The following is a 7,951-nucleotide window of genomic DNA, read 5'->3' on the forward strand; positions in this document are numbered from 1 at the left end:
TTACACACAGCCTCCACGGTGAGGTGACCGGTACAAAGGTACGGGCAGCATCAGGTCCACCAGATATTTGTACAAATTTTTCTTTGTGACATTGCAGCGGTAATCTGGGAAGAAGCGTACTTCCAACATCTTGCGCGACAGAGCAACTTTGCGCCAGTCACAGCACCATTCATGTTTTTGAAAAACACTATTCTTCCAGGCAGCAGCCTCTGCAAGCGCATTTGCATAACCGTTTTTAGACATCACTATCATCATGAAGGAACATAAATCGCGAAACAGCTTGACGCAAAAACAAGTGTGCCAGCCCAAGCCCTCCGATTTTGACAGAACGAAACAAATTATTTCGATTGGTTTTCTCCCATGTCGATGCCCAAATAAACACTGCAAAACACGGTGCATTTTTTGAATAGCTGTCCGTGATGCACACAGTACATTCATGAGGTACCACAGCGTGGATATCAGAAAGAAACATTGCAAAAAATTTGAGGGCGTTTACAATAATATTAATTGGTTTTTGGTATGCCTCTTGTCCTGCGTCCATTTCGCTTGTTCCAACATTGCGCATAGTCATCCTAGACTTGACAGGATTTATGTTGCTGTCCATCTTGTGTCCCTCTGTTCTGCGTATAATGTGAAACCTGTGTCTTTTAGTGACCGCTGCCTCATGAGTGTGACATTTGGAATATTTGAAAAACTGTAATATTTGAACTACTGGTTCGCTTTATTGCATGATACACCTCAGCCACTTTGTCATTCCTAAAAAAAGTATAGGCTGAGGCTTTTCATTTGATTGGTTGGGAGCCTCAGGAGCCTTGCCTAGCCAAGGATAGCCGCTAAGGCTGCCTGCCCTTCTTCAAGTCTTTTACCATTAGCCATTTCAAAATTTCTTCTTCTCTGTTATTATTAGGCAGTACAATCTCTTTAGGTCATCTAAACCATCGATGATTTTTCATATTCCTAAACATTCTACAGAAAACCAATTCTATACCTTGAGCTTGGCCCGACCGCGGCGGCTGCGTTTTTGTGGAGGAAGAACGCTAAGGCGCCCGTGTGATGTGCGATGTCAGTGCATGTTAAAGATCCTCAAGTGGTCGAAATTATTCCGGAGCCCCCCCACTACGGCACCTCTTTCTTCCTTTCTTCTTTCACTCCCTCTTTTATCCCTTCCTTTACGGCGCGGTTCAGGTGTCCGCCGAGATGGGATACAGATACTGCGCCATTTCCTTTCCCCAAAAAACCAATTTTCATTTTCAACAGAAGCGAACAGCAGTGTGCACCTTTCAACGTCATATTAGAAGGTTTGAAAGAGCGACTCAACAGCACAGCGCCAGCATGTAATCAGTTCCATTTACACAACTTCATATAAAAAAAGGAAAAGGAACGAGCTACCGAATCACCATACATTCATTATAGTTTTCCACATTTTACCGCTAAAACACCGCTGTGCCTGTGCGTTCGCCTCGTGATTCGGTGTTTCGGCATAATATGTGAATTTCCGAGTAGGAACAGGAGATGAAAGAGAGATTATTCGTAAGGATAAAAAGGTGAAATTATAATTTCATTTGGTTGCATTACGGAACGAGAATATACAGAGCAAGTGTGAGGTTCTAATGGGGAAGTCACCGATCAAAAGCTTCGACGGTGTGATACAGGTTTTTCTGGCTTTGTGCTTTTTTAATCAAATCAGCCGGTGTCCTTGTTGGGAACCACCTGAATCACGTTCTCTCGCCTGTGCCGACTACTCCAGTTTCTGTTAAGTCACCGTGTAATGTACAGCAGGATACCGTTTATTCGACTGCAAGGCAAGAGCCATGACGTCAGCGCCAGCAACGAGCATGAACACGAAGCAGTCTTGCTTGGGGCCATCCGCGCTGCGACGAATTTACAGCGCGCTTGTTGGATTGAGCTTATTTATTTGTGGCATCAAACAAAGCTACCGCGGGTCAACGTGAGTTACGTGCTTAGCGCGCTCCCAGGAGTTTGAGCCGACCGGCAGGCAGCCGGGTGCTACGCCAGCGTGGCAAGGGGGAGGGAGAGTGGCGTGCTGTGACAGTAACACTCTTTCCGGGAAGGCAAGGGGGGTGCGTTTTCCTGTAAGCTCGGGCTGAACGGATATAACGGCGCAGCACAGGAAGCTAACAGGGAACTGTCGCATCCGGTTGTCCAAACAGGGGAAACTGAACACGAAGTGTAATTGCATGAACACTGCGGTGATGCGCTGCAACTCCGCTTCGGAAGCGGCATCGTCGGAGTAAGACGTGGCAACTGCAAAAAGTCACCTCAAAATTTCGAGATCACTGAATGAGGGCCTCCTCGGCCTCAAACTGACCTCACTCACAAAGTTTCGAGCCGTCACCGGCCTCACCTCAACTTCACATCACGACGTGAGGTTGAGGTCATTTTGAGGTTGAGGTGGACCTCATGAAGGTCGACCCCGGACCTCATGAAGGAAACCCGGACACGGACTTCGACCTCATGAGGCCCAAACCCGGATCCGGACCAGGACGTATTTTTCTTTTACTACGAAATTTCTGAGAAAGCTGTATCTACTCTACATATCTACTCCACCTTGGGGGATTCCCCTAAGCATTTGACCAACACTGTTCTCACTTCGAGTTATTGATCAATTCGCTCTCGCACTGCCATAAGCTTGCCGTCCCGGTTAACTCAGTTGGTAGAGCGACTGCTCCGGTGAAGCGGTGGTCCTGGGTTCGAACCGCGGACCAGGACGCATTTTTCTTTGAACTACGAAGTTTCTGAGAAAGCTGTATAGCTTTCCTTTGTAGCCGTACGGCTGCGCTCGGGTGGATGTCAATGAGTAATTACTCCCTTATTACAAATCTTCTCCACCTTGCGGGATTCCCATAAACATTTGACCAAAATCTCATGAGGTTCCCCACCTCTGCTCGGAGCCCGCAGTAGACGGCGACCAAACACGTCTCCACCAAAATGTCTAGATAAGCGTCGCAATGACGACGCGGCTAGAGCAGCTCGCTTAGCCTCCCACAGTGCATCCGCGAAGCCTAAGCGTAGTTATGGCCTGTAGCTCTCGCTACCTATCAGGTTTAACCAGAGCTAAACCACAGCGCATTTTTTTTCGTATGGTCAAGGTGGGGTTAAAGACTCATTTCCCAAGCATTTCACCCTAATTAAGCCGAGCACCACGCCAGGGGAAGCTTGTACCCATTGTATCACCGGTGGCTTCCCGGCGGCACTGGGGATCGAGCCCCGCACCTCCCGCATGCGAGGCGGATGCTCAACCACTAGGCCACCGCTGCGGTCGATTCAGCCCTTTTCTGTCATGCCATGCACCCACCAGCGCTCGCGGGCAATTTCCAAAACTTTTCACACGGTGCGAAGGCTGCTCGCACCTCCTCGTCGGCCACGTTGCGTAGAAGCCAGTGCCGCTTCATGCGCATGTCCTGGCTCCCCGGGTCAGTCACGAGGCAGCGACGCTTTTTCATACATAGCTCGCCAGTGCCTGTGATCCTCTTCACCGCCTCGGCATCCTTTAAGGTGATAACCCAGACGTGACTCATGCGATATGCCCCCAGGGCGATAACGACCGGGAGCAGCGAATGTTCCGCCAACGCATCGCCGAAACCTTCCACACGGTACGGGCGGGCCGTGACATCCGCACGCAAAAAAAAAAAACTGCATTTAAAACGAAACGTCCTGTAGGCAAGCTTGGTGAAACAACCTGGTAGTCCCTTTCCTTTTTCCGTAGCCCTGTTACCGCGGCCGGACATGGCCGCTGAAGCCGCTCCTACGGAGCCCGTCATCGCACGTCCGAACACGGCGGTGGCAGGAAGTGCAATCCACCATAGGCTCTGTACAATCAATGCACCTCAGCCAAACCAAGTAGACTTTTTTTTTCTGGAACAGTTACACTGTAACTTCAAACTTGCCTAACCACGAACCAAAGGCGGCGAAACCCTCGTGTAAAAAGATGGTCGCATTCTCGAGTAGGCGCTCATTCTTCTTCATACGTTGCGGTGGCAGATTAGCTGTATGAATAATAATAATAATTGGTTTTTCGGGAAAGGAAATGGCGCAGTATCTGTCTCATGTATCCTTGGACACCTGAATCACGCCGTAAGGGAAGGGATAAAGGAAGGGGTGAAAGAAGAAAGGAAGAAAGAGGTGCCGTAGTGGAGGGCTCCGGAATAATTTCGACCACCTGGGTATCTTTAACGAGCACTGACATCGCACAGCACACGGACACATGGCATTCGGCTACTGAGGATGCGATTGTAGCCTCCTCAATCCAACGAAGATGGCCGCATTTTTGTGTATGCTAAATGGGATTAAACCCTGGTGCTTTTCCTTTTTTTTTCTTCCGCGACAAAAAAAGCTGATTCTGATAGTCTTATCGCGCCCTTCCTTCTTCACATTCGTTCTTCCGGTCAAGGTCACCTCTTCACATTTTCGTTACATGAGGGGCATTGTCTGCTTTAAACCAGCCTGTGTTTCCCGTGTTGCCCCCGTGTTTGTCTGCTGCGAACACAATTCTGTCATTTAATTCTCTCTTCTTTCGACAATAATATCCAGAACCTTTACACCTTTAAATCAGCCCTTAGCGAGCAAACAGGGTCGTTGTCACTGCAGCTCTGAGATCTCGAATTGTACTGTATGCACGAACAATGTAGTGTCTGCGAATGAGTACAATGAGGCAAATCGGTGAATTTTTTACTTGTTTCTTAGCTCGGGGCAACACGGTCCATTACATCGGGGCCTGCCTGCAGGTTATTCGCTGTTGATCAAGGTCCAGCATAATAGGACCTACGCTAACTAGTGCGACCTTGAAAAGATGCGCTGTCAGATAACAATATGTAACAGCATACCTAAGGTCGGCCTTCTTGCTGCTGCAGCTGCATTCTACTAAATCAGCCTCCAGCCACTTCAGTCTACCGTTCTGTTTTTCGGCCTCCAAACTTTTGTTGCCAAGGTTTCCTGAACAAAAACGTTTGGATGACCTTCTGTATCACGCCCAGAGTGAAATTTGAACCTTGTTTCCTTTTTCGTTTTGTTGTCTTGTTCGTAAAACACGCAAGTACACACAGTTCTCCGCTTTGCTGCATGCTCTCCAAGGCTGAAGCATAGTGCAGGCTGTTCTGGGCGAAGCGTTGTTAACTGTACTGACATTGGGCGTTGGAAGTCACGTTGTTCGTGGAAAATAAGTTTTTCTGCCCTTCGGAGTCAAAGTACGCACTACATATTAGTTGCTTCAGCAACACACGTAATTGTGCAGAATGCACCGCCAGGTGCTTTTCAACCTGTGGCTACGGAACTGTGCTGTGTGCAAGGTGTTAGAAGACGGTTTTTTTTGTATTTATGATTGATGGAAAATACAATGCACAAAATCTGCTCAATGTGCAGCACCTTTCCAAGTTTCGTTACAATCATCGTGTTGGTGCGGCATATATGCGCATATAAATCATATAAAAAAAAGCCCCCCCCCCCCCCCCCCCCATCAAAGCTACTCGGCCCAATATCCAATATTGGACATCTATTGGCAAAGGCTGTTCCTACAAATGACCAGAGTGAAGTCATTCATTTCAAATATTGGGCTGGTGTTGGAGCGGTATATATATATATATATATATATATATATATATATATATATATATATATATATATATATATATATATATATATATATATATATATATATATATATATATATATATATATATATATATATATATATGTATGTGTGTGTGCGTGTGTGTGTGTGTGTGTGTGTGTGTAATTAAGCGCCAGCTTAAGGGCATCAACGCTAAAGAGCTTCACGTTTCATTTCACAAGATATACATGACGGAAGCCAACAGTCACCGAAATCAAGGGACCTAGGGGATGTTTTCGTTCTTAATTTGTGCTGTTAATCAGTGGGAGATTGGTATGGCAATTACCATACTAGTCTCGGACGCTACAAATTAAGAACAAAAACATCCCTTAAGCTCCTTGATTTCGGTTTCCGTCATGTATGTTGCAACGAGCCCTTTTTTTCTGTTTGCTCAATTCTTCAAGACAGTCACCTAAGAGTTTGCCCTAAAAGGGAAGGAGCGTCAAAACGGGTCTTGCGGTATGAAGACCTTTTCATGGAGGAAAAACGCTAAGGCGCCCGTGTGCTGTGCGATGTCAGTGCACGTTAAAGATCCCCAGGTGGTCGAAATTATTCCGGAGCCCTCCACTACGGCACCTCTTCCTTCCTTTCTGCTTTCACTCCCTCCTTTATCCCTTCCCTTACGGCGCGGTTCAGGTCTCCAACGATATATGAGACAGATACTGCGCCATTTCCTTTCCCCAAAAACCAATTATTGTTATTATTATGAAGACCGTGGGCTGTGCGATGTCAGTGCACGTTAAAGATCCCCAGGTGGTCGAAATTATCCCGGAGGCCTCCACTACGGCACCTCTTCCTTCCTTTCTGCTTTCACTCCCTCCTTTATCCCTTCCCTTACGGCGCGGTTCAGGTGTCCAACGATATATGAGACAGATACTGCGCCATTTCCTTTCCCCAAAAAACAATTATTGTTATTATTATGAAGACCGTGGGCTGTGCGATTTCAGTGCACGTTGAAGATTCCCAGGTGGTCGAAATTATTCCGGAGCCCTCCAGTAAGGCACCTCTTCCTTTCTTTCTTCTTTCACTTCCTCCTTTATCCTTCTTTTTGGGTGCTGTTCAGGAGTCCGCCGATATGCGAGACAGATATTGTGCCATTTGCTTTCCTCAAAAACGAATCTATTATTATTATTATTATTATTATTATTATTATTATTATTATTATTATTATTATTATTATTATTATTATTATTATTATTATTATTATTATTATTATTATTATTATTATTATTATGACCTACTGCAGTCCTGCCGATTTTATGGTTGATCCTGAAAAGTTCCAAATTAGGTCTCATGATACTGGCAATAACGTTGAACGGGAAACTGTTTGCATATTTTGAAAGCAGAGGTGCAAAGTAGACAATAACCGCGTAAGGTTACAGATATAAGCACACTGCGTCCTGACTGGCACGCACTGAACGCCTCCTTCAGCTTATGCAATCTCTTAACAACCGCTTTTAGTTTATGTCCCAATATATGGTCTGATATTCAGTAGGGCACATTCTCGTAGTGTTCCTTTCCTGCCTACCGGAAATAAGACTGCTGTGAGACAACACTTATTTCTAATCCCGGCAGACGGCCTCTAGAAAGGTACAGTGTTTCGAAAAACGATTTCTTGTGCAGAAATTGCGCGTGGGCATACAGCTGCAAATAAATGTAGCTCTAATTATCTCCCTATATGAAGATTTGTAACGACGAGAACATTAGCCGTTTTTTGTACTTGACGGTTTTCTTAGGCCGTCACTTGCTCGAATTAATGTATAAGTCGACATCCCTGATTTAGGCGTTAAAATCGTCATCGGCATCGTACAATGTCGTCATTCAAAATTCTTATGTTCGCCTGTTGCCGAAGGCGATGTTGACATTGTTGCTGTCCTTGTTTTCAGTATTAATATCAAGCAACTGCACCCGTCTAAACTTTCCCTCAGCGAGCAAACATGGTCGTTTTTACCGATTCGCTGAGATCGAAACTTACGCTAAATGCGCGAAAATTGTAGCGCACGTGACTAAAAACCTTGCTCTAAATAAGGGAATTTTTTTTTAGCGTTTGCTTCCTTGAGGCAGCGCTCTCAATTGCATCAGGTCAGGCCTGCATGTTATTCATTTTACGCTGCTTAATAAGGTGCAGCAAAGCCGAGTCTATAGAAACTAGCGTGACCTTGACAAGATGGGTGGTCAGATAACAACAGAAAGCAGGATGCATCACATCGGCCTCCTTGCTGCTGCAGGTGCAATCTACTGACCCAGTTTCCACTCACTTACGTGCAACTTTGTGTTTCTAACTTTATGTGAGCGAGGTTTCGTATATGAAACTGTTTCCACGAT

The sequence above is a fragment of the Amblyomma americanum genome, chromosome 2 (genome assembly GCF_052857255.1).
Source record: "Amblyomma americanum isolate KBUSLIRL-KWMA chromosome 2, ASM5285725v1, whole genome shotgun sequence".
Classification (NCBI taxonomy): domain Eukaryota; kingdom Metazoa; phylum Arthropoda; class Arachnida; order Ixodida; family Ixodidae; genus Amblyomma; species Amblyomma americanum.